At 40.6% G+C, this 14,266-nt stretch overlaps 1 protein-coding gene across 1 annotated transcript in view; it reads left to right on the top strand.

The window, feature by feature from the left end:
- The window catches only part of DOC2B (double C2 domain beta), a 904,475-nt gene that overhangs the window by 355,482 nt on the left and 534,727 nt on the right, over positions 1-14,266 (top strand). The gene's annotated exons all lie outside the window — the stretch shown is intronic.

Genomic DNA, 14,266 nt, shown 5'->3' with positions numbered 1-14,266 from the left:
TGTGCTGCCCACACAGCACAGGTCCTGTCCATAAGATGGCCACTGATGGAGGGTCATGTGACCAGGCAAATCACCTCCATGTAATGCTTCCTCCATTCAAATACACTGCACCCATCCTCTTCTTTTGGGAGTTTAGTGCAGGTGCAGTGTATTTGAATGGAGAAGGCACCACATGGAGGCGATTTGTCTGGTCACAAGACCCTCCATCAGCAGCTATCGTATGGACAGGATCTCTATTTGGATAGCACAAAGGATTTTGTAAACAAGGTAGCATACCTAACAAGATATAGAAAATGGTGCATAAATTCAACAAAGGCTAAACTAGTAAGTGTTTTCTACTAAATCTAACACACACATTGGTCAACAATAACTAGAAAGTAGCCAACCCCTTTAAGTAAAGTTTTCCAGTAAGGATGAGCTGTCTCAGAGGGCACCGGCACTCACAGTAGCACAGCTCTGCTCACCAAGCTTAGCGCTGTACATTATATAGTGGCTGTGCTTAGTATCACAGCTCATCTCCATTCACTTCAATGGGACTGAGCTGTGCCTAGACCATGTGTCCAATGAATGTGACGTCACATGTCATAAGGAAAGCTGTGAGAAGGCTGCGGCACCACTGCAAGCACTGGTGACTTCTCATGGGTGGGGGTCCTAGGTGTTGGACCTCCACTGATCAGATACTGATGACCTATCCAGAGGGTAGGTCATCAGAAAAACCCCTTTAACTGAATGCCATACTACTGGCTCTCCAGCAATCCTACCATAAATATTATTATAGTTATATGTACAAGTATAGTTAAAATATATATTTAGAGTTAGGCAGTGATTAAGATATTTATTTAGTAAAGATAGGTATGATTATCAAAATGTGCTATGAAGAATAGTAATTTCCTGCAATGTTCTGCAAATAGACCAGACTTGTACAAACACACGCAAATCAGTCCAAGGAAAATCAGCATTCGTACCACGCATAAAGCAGCAGGAGAAGCTAAGGAGAAATTCTGCCTGGTACTTTTACACTTTCAGTAGAAAATGCTTAATAAAGGCAGAGGTGCATTGGTCATCTCTGAGAAATCTAGAAATTTAGAAGTGTAAAGCTCCCTTATGCTTCTTGCCGAATGTACTGTGTATTACATGTTACTTTTTTAGTTATTACTTTGTTTTCACACCTTGAAAGAAGCATCCAGAAGGTATGGCATTTTAGGAATCGGACTACATTTTCTACAAAAAAACAATTATGGTCACAGATGGTTTGGAGCCCCTAGATATGGCAAAATAAATCTTTTATACACTCTCATTCTTTAAATTGTACAGCTTTGAAGCATCATGTAAATATGGAAATGGATGCCCATTTAATTTTCATCCTGGCTGAACAAGTAGATGGGCCATCCAGTATTTCAACTATATTTTGGCAGCCAGGCAGAAAAAGCACTTAAGTGTCATGAAGAGCAGGGTAAATAGCTGGTAAGCAGCTGTTGTACACTGCAATACATTGCCATATTTATTAGGGGACAGTTGTCATGACCAGTTCTTGTTGTCAGACAACATACTTTGGCAGCAGTGCCAAGTTGGGATCTGCCAACTTTGTAAAAAAAAAATTGCATTGTATTGTAATCTATGCACTTGGCTGAACTACATTACTCAAAAGTACTTCTTTCCTATTCCACACTGTAGTAAAGTGTGTACACATGATCAGTAGATAGAATATATCTCTTCATTAACATATAGACTGATATAGAGGCAGCACTGGTTAGTACTGTTGGCTTGCTCTGCTGAGGTTCTTTAATCCAAAAATGAAAGGCTAAAATGAATAAACAGGAACCACAAATACAAAGTGTAACACATGTATTTCTGGGGTACATTGACACAATGGTCAAAAACGTCCGTTTTTTAACAGCTGTCACACATTACAATGACAGTCTCTGGGTGTAGTCACACATCCGTTTTCTTAAACGACTGTGAATTCCATTAAAAAAAATATAGGATGTTTCCTATTTTGTCTGTTGTCACACACTGACAGACCTTATACTGTATAATTCAAAGGGAATGTTTTTAATGGCTGTTTTTCAGAAAGGTAACAATTAGCAGTTGAAAATTGACTGTTTTGCTGTTTTTAATAGCCGTTTTTTCGCAGTTTTATTTACTGTCGTGTAAATGTACCCATGAATAGTATCACGCCCCAGATAATGCATAAAGCAAGAAGTCCGAAAAAATGCAAATCAATTAAAAAATAAGTTGCTCCCATGAATACTGTATAATATAGCAATAAATAAGAATAAACAAGTCAAAATATGTAGGTAAAACAATACATTAGAAAAAATAGACCCAAATTCATCAACAATAATCCCATCAACGTAGTATCAAATCCACTAATCAGGGCTAATATCATAATCAATGCTAAAATACAAAAATGTATGCCTAAAATAATCAAGTGGAAAACAAGCAATAATGAATAAATGTACATGTCCCTTGCAAGTGCACCATTTTTAGGGATCCCAATCCAATCACGGGCAACATTTGAAATGGTTTTCCCTAGATATTTTTACTGATGACCTATCCTCTGGTAGGTCATCAGTATCTGATTGGTAGGGGTCCGACACCCAGGACCCCCGTCGATAAGCTGTTTCAGAGGGCATCAGCGCTCACAGTAGTGCAGCGACCTTTGCTCTGCTCACCAAGCACAGCGATGTACATTACACAGTGGCTGTGCTTAGTATCGTAGCTCATCTCCATTCTCTTCAGTGGGGCGGAGCTGCGGTTACACCATGTGTCCAATGAATGAATGTGACATGGCCTAAGGAAAGCTGTGAGACGGCTGCGATGTTATTGCATGCGCTGGTGCCTTCTCATCTGTGGGGGTCCTGGGTATTGGACCTCCACCGATCAGATACTGATGACCTGTCCAGAAGGTAGATCATCAGTAAAAATATCTCCGAAAACCCGTTTCACCGAATGCCATACATCTGACTCTCAAGCAATCCTGCCATAGATATTATTATAGTTTTATATACAAATACAGTTAAAATTGTCTTTCTTTATTTCTTAGGTGAATAGGGGAAAAGAGAAATGTAGGAAAGGGAGGTACAGATGTAGCCGCGCTAGCGCTCACACTGGAATCGCTTGAGCAATATCCTGTTTCATTATCTGTAACTAAGCGCGTACATAGAGTAGTGAGAAAATTCAGGGTGCAGGTTGTGTTTGTAAACAGCAGATGGCGCATGGAACTGCAGTAGTAACCATAGTTTAATCTGCATTTTCAGCGGTCAGATAGACTGAGAGCAGATGAGACGGGGACTTCAGATATCTGGCACCATTGTAAGTTTAAAGGAATTGTCTGTATATTTTCCTCTCCTTGTGGGAAGGTGTCTGTGGCAATTAAATCCACCCACCTGACCTATATCTCATAAGCTAATAATATCAATCAGCTCAGCGTGATTACCACTCCTGCTCTCCACAATATTCAGCCATGACATCTGTAACATCAGCAAACGCAATCTGCGCCATTCTTAGCCTAGAAATATTTCCCTCCAGTAATTATCGGACGCTGGCGATATTTTTAATATTATTAGTACTGGTCAAGTGTCCATGAGGAGTCACAGGGATCGCCACAGGGGTCACCACACAGACTGCTGGCCCGCTCCGACTGGACGTCTATAAAAAGCTTTGAGGATGGAGATCTGACAGCTGAGGGATTTACAGAGACAACTGTGATGACAAAGGCGGAATACATGGACAGCGGGGGAAGGGTTAATGTTAGCAGAATATCACCGTAAATCAGCAGATAGAACGCACCAATCCTTATAATGGATCCTATAAGTAATGGTCCGTGGGGACGATAGAGAAGCAGATTCTACATAACGCAGACTGTAATGGGGGCACACCCTTGCTGGCACACTGGCTCTAGTACTGTACGCTGACCCCTCATCAAACATCCATATTTTATCCATTAAATACACTTATAGCACCCATACAATATACACGCAGCAACCCTACTATACACATATGGTACCCATAAATACATATAGATCACCCCTACAATACACATACTGTACAGCAACCATACAATATACTGTACATGCAGCACCCCTACTATACACATATAGTACCCATACAATATACATGCAGCACCCCTACTATACACATATACAGTACTGTATATGCATAAAGAGGAATCCAGCTCACCTCTTAATCTCCAGTGCATGGAACAAGCCAAGCGATTTGCTCCCAAAACTCAGTACTGTAAACTCTGTAATCAGAGAGGATCGGGACCAGCAGAACAGGAACCCCACAGATTCAGTGTTGATGTTATTTGATAAACTTTATTTTCACTCCCATTAATTCCTTTAATTTAAGAGCAAATTATTATATTGAAACAAAAGAGAGAGTGAGCACTCACAACATCTGTGTCATATGGAAATGATTTTACTTAGACCTGGTTGGTCAGATAGGGTTATAACAATACTCCATTCACATTAAAATACAATGAGCATAAAACTTATCTAAAAATGCTATAATATGGTACCATTTGATTAACACCACTATTGTCGGGGTAAAGATTCCTAGCCGCACTCCGTGACAATTGTGTCACTATCTGTAAGTACAATGGATGGAAGCGTCCTAAAAGTTCCTCATATGGGGCACTTTAACGGCTTATCTCCAATGCAAGCGGACGCCGTGTAAAGTAATTCCTCCAGGAAAGTTCACTCTAACCAGAACGGTAATGACAAAGTCCCAGACTTATAATTTTTCAGTTCCTACCTGGTTCCTAGTAATGTATCTCGCTATGTGGCGTCTCCTCGAGGCGAGCGGTGCCTGCTGTCCGAGCGTCTTCCGCCGCACGTCTCAGGCGGGTGACGTCACAATATCGCGGGATCCGGCAGGTAGGATTCTGATCAGCAATCTTCGCTGAAGGCTGTGTCTGTTGTAATTTGCTGAAGATTTATTCATGCATGGCCATGCAATCCATAGGAGGGTCCGGTATGTTAGGTGGGCGCTTGTCCTTTCTCTTTCACCAGACGCGTTTCGGGGCGTCTACACCCCTTCCTCAGTGGTCAAAGCGCCATAAATCATTATCCACCTTTTATAGTCTGTATGGTAATCCACAAAAACAGGAATCCGGATCATCTGGACATAATAACTTCCAATGCGGTTTTAAGTGCGGTATTCGTGCGGTTTCTCAACATCCATTGCGTTTTTTATTACAAATACATCTAGCACACTATAGTATTCTGCCCGACACAATATTTAAGATAAAAAATAATGATTTAATACTTTAATATAAATACTAAGATTAAAAATGGTTAAAAACAATAAATACACATACATACTAACCCTTTCTGTACACACATTAATAAACATCAGCTGATATATCTGGGGACATTATTATATAAATATATGAAAATATAAAATATATAAGGGGGGGTTTATGGGAGAATTTCTGCCAATGAAATAAATGTAGAAAGTGAGGTTCAGAGGTCATGGATGCTGATCTCCACTCCGAGGGGGGGCCCCAGAGCCAGAAAGGCTAATCATGGGATCCCCCATCAGAGAGGGGAACAGCACCTTATAAAAAACCGAAGATCTCCAGGTCCGAATTTAGGCAATAGGCAGCCAAATTCATAAATATGTTTCGATTCGGCTCTGGACATCCTCCTAATATAATCACCCCCTCTCCAATGTCTGTCAATTTTTTCCAGGGCCACAAAGAACAATTTAGATGGATCCCTATTATGTACTTCATCATAATGTTTGGAGAGGGAGTGTTTCAAATAGCCCTTTTTGATATTTGATACGTGTTCACTTATTCTAATTTTCAGTAATCTTTTTGTTCTGCCAATGTATTGGCGCTTACATGGGCACTGTATCAAATAGATAACTCCAGATGAGTTACAAGTGAGGCAATTGTTAATTTCCCAGACAAAAGAATTATGTGCTGAGTGTACTGTAGTTGTTTTTCTTTCTTGTAGGCTCATCCTGCACCCCATACATCTCCCGCACTTAAAGAAACCTTTTAGGTTCATATAGGATCCTAAATTAGTAATTGTGGGTCCTTTTTCTTTTTCTTTCACTGACGGGGCTATTTTGAGTTTTAAATTTGGGGCTTTTGTATATATTATTTTCGGTATATTCGGCAGTAATGGGCCTATCACCCTATCACTCGCCACGTGATGCCAGTGTTTAAATATAATATTTTTTATCTTTTTATAATCACTGCTAAAGGGTAAAATTATTTTAATATCACTCTTAGAATCCTCAATTGTCTCAATTGCTGTTTTTTCTTCAAAAAAGGACTTCCTATCCAATTTTCTCACCTTATTTAGGGAATCATCCAGAACCATTACTGGGTATTTCTTATCTATAAATTGCGATTTCATTCTAACTGCCTCTTCCTCGAATTTTTCCGGTTCAGTACAATTTCTCTTAATTCTCCGGAATTGGCCTGATGGGACATTTAGTAGCCACCTAGGTAGGTGGCAACTATCAAAAAGAATGAAACCATTCTTCGCAGTTGGCTTCTGATATGTACTGCAAGAATAATGGTCACCTGCCTTTTTTATCAATAGATCCAAAAATTCAGTTTCCTCACTAATATTGGACGTGAAGACTAAATTTCGGTCATTGTTATTAATTTCTTCCAAGAACCTCATTAATTCTGTCTTTCCCTTCCTCCAAATAAATATCACATCATCGATGTAACGCCGCCATAGGACCAGATCCGCCCCAAGTCTGGGCATGATGGTAGTAAATTCCCATTCTGCCAAAAATAAATTGGCGTAACTTGGGGGCAAATCTGGTCCCCATGGCGGTGCCACATCTCTGCAAATAATACTCCCCCTCAAAATAAAAATAATTATGTTGTAAAATAAACTGGATACCTTCCAGTATCAATTTTATTTGGGGGTCCTCAAATGTACCATTCCTTATCAATTGTTGTTCGACTGCCTCCAATCCCTGTTGATGGTCTATAATTGTATACAGGGATTGGATGTCTAGAGTTCCCATGATCCAGTCTTGTTCAATTACCAATCCCTCCAAAATCTGGATAATCTGTGTGGTGTCTTTCAAATAGGTTTTGGTATTTTTCACCACAGGTTGGAGCTGAAGATCTATGTATCTAGACAGGTTGGAAGTGACGGATCCTATTCCGGACACTATAGGACGTCCCGGGGGATCCGTCAGACTCTTATGTACTTTGGGCAAGCAGTAGAAGGTCGGTAACCTTCTCTCCGTGTCCAAAATAAACTCCAGTTCTTGTTTTAGGAGAATTCCCTGTTCCAATCCTCTCTTGCATAGATCCTCCAAGCCCTGAACAAAATCCTGTATTGGGTCACTCTTAAGTTTTGTATACGTAGCCTGATCAGCTAACAGTCGTAGACACTCCTTATTGTATTGATCAGTGTCTAAGATTACCGTAGCTCCGCCTTTATCAGCCGGGCGTACGGTAACCTTATTGTCTTTCTGGAGTGACTTAATGGCCCGAATCTCCCGTTTCGTCAAATTATTTTTAACAGGTGGTCTAACCTTCATCTTCCTTAGGTCATCCTCAACACATTTTTGAAAGGTAGCTATCTCTTTACCTATCTCATTTCGTGGAAACAGTTTGGATCTCTTTTTCAGGGAGGTATGTTTAAAAGGATCAACTACTTTACTACCGGTTGATTCTCTAGTTAAAGGATTTTTTATATGATAGTTTTTTAAGGCAAAGGTTCCTGATGAATTTTTGGATACCTATAAAGGTTGAGAATTTATCTGTGGTATTAGACGGGGCAAACTTCAACCCCTTATTCAATAAATTAATTTGTGCAGTAGTGAGAGTTTTTGAACTTAAATTAATTATGGATCCCATCTCTGGGCTTGTGAGTGTTTCTGGTGTCGTGACTCCCTTCCTCTTACTTCTCCTGGTCTTCCTTTTTCTGAGTGCCAGTGTTGTTGGTGATTTGTGTCGTTGTTGTAGTGATAGTGCTGACTCCGTGTTTGGTGATTTGAATAAAAGTCCTTCCCTGTCGGATGCTGATATCTGGTGTTCTTGTGCCTCAAATTGTATGGTGACCTGTGTCGTGGTGGTGTTTGGTCTCTGTATCTTGTGCGTGTTCTGTGGTGTGCCGGGGTAAGATCTAAAAAATGTTGCCCTGCCAATTCTTCATATCTGTTGCTGACAGGTACATTGTACCTATCTGTTCTCTCTTCTCTGCCTAACTCCATATCTAACAACCCCTGATGTAAATTGTCCTCTTCTTCTAAAGTTTCTATGTGTCTTTCTTGTTCTTTATTTTTATAAGTTTCTATATATTTCTTACTTTTTTTATTAATTATATCCCCCTCTAATTTGTCTAAAATCCTACATAGTCTGTCCTGCCATGTATTGAACTCTGCATTTCTGGGGAATTTTTTCTATGTGTTCCCTTAATTTGTTAATCTTTATATTTAGATCCCCCAGGATCTCTGATCTCCTTTTAATGATCAATTTCATCATGGCAACTGATTGATTGATCAGTAAATCATTCCACTCTCTAGTAAATTCATCACTGATGAGATCCTGGGCTGGATTCTTATTTATCAATAATCCTTTTGGTATTTTAGTCTCTTCTACATAATAATTCAGGGAACGTATCTCCCAATGTTGCCGTAGTTGTTTTTGTAACAGACTTTCTAAACTTCTAAAACTCTCAGTCATTGAGTTATTCTCAGGAGTTTCAATATAATTAGGATCATTAAATTTATAATTCTCAGCTTTCAGCCTTTTATTATCCATATGATGCCAGATGTCCATAGTATATTTCGGGGAGCTCACCCACAAATACGGGCTAGAAAAATGTAATTATATATATATAGGCGGGTGGCTCACACCTAGTAGCTATGGTGGGTGCTGCTAACTCAGAATTGGGTGCCCGATCCCAAAAATAGTAAAAAGCTTGAAACAAAAGAGAGAGTGAGCACTCACAACATCTGTGTCATATGGAAATGATTTTACTTAGACCTGGTTGGTCAGATAGGGTTATAACAATACTCCATTCACATTAAAATACAATGAGCATAAAACTTATCTAAAAATGCTATAATATGGTACCATTTGATTAACACCACTATTGTCGGGGTAAAGATTCCTAGCCGCACTCCGTGACAATTGTGTCACTATCTGTAAGTACAATGGATGGAAGCGTCCTAAAAGTTCCTCATATGGGGCACTTTAACGGCTTATCTCCAATGCAAGCGGACGCCGTGTAAAGTAATTCCTCCAGGAAAGTTCACTCCAACCAGAACGGTAATGACAAAGTCCCAGACTTATAATTTTTCAGTTCCTACCTGGTTCCTAGTAATGTATCTCGCTATGTGGCGTCTCCTCGAGGCGAGCGGTGCCTGCTGTCCGAGCGTCTTCCGCCGCACGTCTCAGGCGGGTGACGTCACAATATCGCGGGATCCGGCAGGTAGGATTCTGATCAGCAATCTTCGCTGAAGGCTGTGTCTGTTGTAATTTGCTGAAGATTTATTCATGCATGGCCATGCAATCCATAGGAGGGTCCGGTATGTTAGGTGGGCACTTGTCCTTTCTCTTTCACCAGACTACCAGTCTACACCCCTTCCTCAGTGGTCAAAGCGCCATAAATCATTATCCACCTTTTATAGTCTGTATGGTAATCCACAAAAACAGGAATCCGGATCATCTGGACATAATAACTTCCAATGCGGTTTTAAGTGCGGTATTCGTGCGGTTTCTCAACATCCATTGCGTTTTTTATTACAAATACATCTAGCACACTATAGTATTCTGCCCGACACAATATTTAAGATAAAAAATAATGATTTAATACTTTAATATAAATACTAAGATTAAAAATGGTTAAAAACAATAAATACACATACATACTAACCCTTTCTGTACACACATTAATAAACATCAGCTGATATATCTGGGGACATTATTATATAAATATATGAAAATATAAAATATATAAGGGGGGGTTTATAGGAGAATTTCTGCCAATGAAACAAATGTATAGGAATAGGATCCGTCACTTCCAACCTGTCTAGATACATAGATCTTCAGCTCCAACCTGTGGTGAAAAATACCAAAACCTATTTGAAAGACACCACACAGATTATCCAGATTTTGGAGGGATTGGTAATTGAACAAGACTGGATCATGGGAACTCTAGACATCCAATCCCTGTATACAATTATAGACCATGAACAGGGATTGGAGGCAGTCGAACAACAATTGATAAGGAATGGTACATTTGAGGACCCCCAAATAAAATTGATACTGAAAGGTATCCAGTTTATTTTACAACATAATTATTTTTATTTTGAGGGGGAGTATTATTTGCAGAGATGTGGCACCGCCATGGGGACCAGATTTGCCCCAAGTTACGCCAATTTATTTTTGGCAGAATGGGAATTTACTACCATCATGCCCAGACTTGGGGCGGATCTGGTCCTATGGCGGCGTTACATCGATGATGTGATATTTATTTGGAGGAAGGGAAAGACAGAATTAATGAGGTTCTTGGAAGAAATTAATAACAATGACCGAAATTTAGTCTTCACGTCCAATATTAGTGAGGAAACAGAATTTTTGGATCTATTGATAAAAAAGGCAGGTGACCATTATTCTTGCAGTACATATCAGAAGCCAACTGCGAAGAATGGTTTCATTCTTTTTGATAGTTGCCACCTACCTAGGTGGCTACTAAATGTCCCATCAGGCCAATTCCGGAGAATTAAGAGAAATTGTACTGAACCGGAAAAATTCGAGGAAGAGGCAGTTAGAATGAAATCGCAATTTATAGATAAGAAATACCCAGTAATGGTTCTGGATGATTCCCTAAATAAGGTGAGAAAATTGGATAGGAAGTCCTTTTTTGAAGAAAAAACAGCAATTGAGACAATTGAGGATTCTAAGAGTGATATTAAAATAATTTTACCCTTTAGCAGTGATTATAAAAAGATAAAAAATATTATATTTAAACACTGGCATCACGTGGCGAGTGATAGGGTGATAGGCCCATTACTGCCGAATATACCGAAAATAATATATACAAAAGCCCCAAATTTAAAACTCAAAATAGCCCCGTCAGTGAAAGAAAAAGAAAAAGGACCCACAATTACTAATTTAGGATCCTATATGAACCTAAAAGGTTTCTTTAAGTGCGGGAGATGTATGGGGTGCAGGATGAGCCTACAAGAAAGAAAAACAACTACAGTACACTCAGCACATAATTCTTTTGTCTGGGAAATTAACAATTGCCTCACTTGTAACTCATCTGGAGTTATCTATTTGATACAGTGCCCATGTAAGCGCCAATACATTGGCAGAACAAAAAGATTACTGAAAATTAGAATAAGTGAACACGTATCAAATATCAAAAAGGGCTATTTGAAACACTCCCTCTCCAAACATTATGATGAAGTACATAATAGGGATCCATCTAAATTGTTCTTTGTGGCCCTGGAAAAAATTGACAGACATTGGAGAGGGGGTGATTATATTAGGAGGATGTCCAGAGCCGAATCGAAACATATTTATGAATTTGGCTGCCTATTGCCAGCAGGCCTAAATTCGGACCTGGAGATCTTCGGTTTTTTATAAGGTGCTGTTCCCCTCTCTGATGGGGGATCCCATGATTAGCCTTTCTGGCTCTGGGACCCCCCCTCGGAGTGGAGATCAGCATCCATGACCTCTGAACCTCACTTTCTACATTTATTTCATTGGCAGAAATTCTCCCATAAACCCCCCCTTATATATTTTATATTTTCATATATTTATATAATAATGTCCCCAGATATATCAGCTGATGTTTATTAATGTGTGTACAGAAAGGGTTAGTATGTATGTGTATTTATTGTTTTTAACCATTTTTAATCTTAGTATTTATATTAAAGTATTAAATCATTATTTTTTATCTTAAATATTGTGTCGGGCAGAATACTATAGTGTGCTAGATGTATTTGTAATAAAAAACGCAATGGATGTTGAAAAACCGCACGAATACCGCACTTAAAACCGCATTGGAAGTTATTATGTCCAGATGATCCGGATTCCTGTTTTTGTGGATTACCATACAGACTATAAAGGGTGGATAATGATTTATGGCGCTTTGACCACTGAGGAAGGGGTGTAAACGCCCCGAAACGCGTCTGGTGAAAGAGAAAGGACAAGCGCCCAACTAACATACCGGACCCTCCTATGGATTGCATGGCCATGCATGAATAAATCTTCAGCAAATTACAACAGACACAGCCTTCAGCGAAGATTGCTGATCAGAATCCTACCTGCCGGATCCCGCGATATTGTGACGTCACCCGCCTGAGACGTGCGGCGCAAGACGCTCGGACAGCAGGCACCGCTCGCCTCGAGGAGACGCCACATAGCGAGATACATTACTAGGAACCAGGTAGGAACTGAAAAATTATAAGTCTGGGACTTTGTCATTACCGTTCTGGTTGGAGTGAACTTTCCTGGAGGAATTACTTTACACGGCGTCCGCTTGCATTGGAGATAAGCCGTTAAAGTGCCCCATATGAGGAACTTTTAGGACGCTTCCATCCATTGTACTTACAGATAGTGACACAATTGTCACAGAGTGCGGCTAGGAATCTTTACCCCGACAATAGTGGTGTTAATCAAATGGTACCATATTATAGCATTTTTAGATAAGTTTTATGCTCATTGTATTTTAATGTGAATGGAGTATTGTTATAACCCTATCTGACCAACCAGGTCTAAGTAAAATCATTTCCATATGACACAGATGTTGTGAGTGCTCACTCTCTCTTTTGTTTCAAGCTTTTTACTATTTTTGGGATCGGGCACCCAATTCTGAGTTAGCAGCACCCACCATAGCTACTAGGTGTGAGCCACCCGCCTATATATATAAAATTATTATATGTGTATTGGATCAGGGATATAATACTATATATGCTACAGACATTGACCACATCCATGTGTAACGGTCCATTTCAGCAGACAAGGGGTTAAAATCCGTTTAGGCGATAAGCCCCTTTCTGAGAGACAGGCACAGCTACTGCAGGATACACCAAACTCACGAACTGGATACAAAATAGCACTCCAAACTGGAACCTCACGAATAGCTGCTAGCAGACGAACAGGCATCTTACACTTCTGGCAATCGGTCCTCTAACAGCATACAGGGAATCCCCCCAATAACGAGACAAGGCTCCGTGTTGAGGGTCAAGCAGTGGTCTGACTGTACTTCACGTACAGCCTCTTTTATTCATAAACCACAAACATAGTACTGCCCACAGGGGTTTGAAATATAACCAATCAGTAATTTACAACACATACAATGTAACTACAGCAACCAATCGTTCACGCCCCCAGAGGACCAGAATGAAGACTGTGACATAGGACAGATGCAACATATCCCCACAATGAATCATGGTTCCCTCCTCTCTGTCCCGGAGACAACCTGAGGAGCAATCCAATTATCTTTCAAGACAAAGAGAAGTCACCAATACACATGTGCAGACAATAGGACAGACATCACCCTTTAAACACACAATGGGACAATGGCACAATAGAAACACACCCAGCATTTCCTCCCAAGCTGACAAGTTAAACTTATTATAAATTGTTACAACTTTGTGAGTTTACATTGGCCATACATATAACTAACATCAATTTAAACAGTATAACTTGGGGACAAACCTATCCAAAATTCACTTGAATAGGTTCAGGGGTTTAAAAGTTAGTATATGGCCCATAATCCAGGGGCAAGAGGCCAGCAGCCAGTCCTCTCCAAAACCCAGTGGCGAGGTTGGTTTCGCCACACATCTCCCCCCCCCCCCAGGGAAGACTAACCAGGTACCTGACCTCACGCCGGTCGGTACCTGAGTTAGTCTGGCAGCCCACCCACAACCCAATACTGGACCTGTTGCATTTGGTAGCCTGTCTCTGTCCAGTGAGTCCACCAAGGTTATGTTGGAAGCTGGTACTCCCGGTCTCTGTGTTGCTCCCTGGCTTAGAGTCTGGTTGTTGGAGGGGGAGACCGACTGTCTCTACCCCCTGTGCTGTAGGTGCAGAGACCACGGTCCCATCTGCACTGTTGTGGGGGTTACTGTCTCCCCCTGGTGCGTTAAGCTGCCGCTGGGGAGAGGGGTAACGAGCTCCTCTCCCATACATACTTCCAGCCGCTGGGGAGGGCGACCGACCGTCTCCGCTCCCAATACAGTGTCCTGTTGCTGGGGAAAGGAGACTGGGCTCTCTATTCCCTGCTGGACACTCTGCCGCTGGGGGACAGGACCGACT

This window comes from Bufo bufo, chromosome 3, assembly GCF_905171765.1.
Source record: "Bufo bufo chromosome 3, aBufBuf1.1, whole genome shotgun sequence".
NCBI classification, from domain to species: domain Eukaryota; kingdom Metazoa; phylum Chordata; class Amphibia; order Anura; family Bufonidae; genus Bufo; species Bufo bufo.
This window is presented reverse-complemented; position numbering and strand designations above follow the sequence as displayed.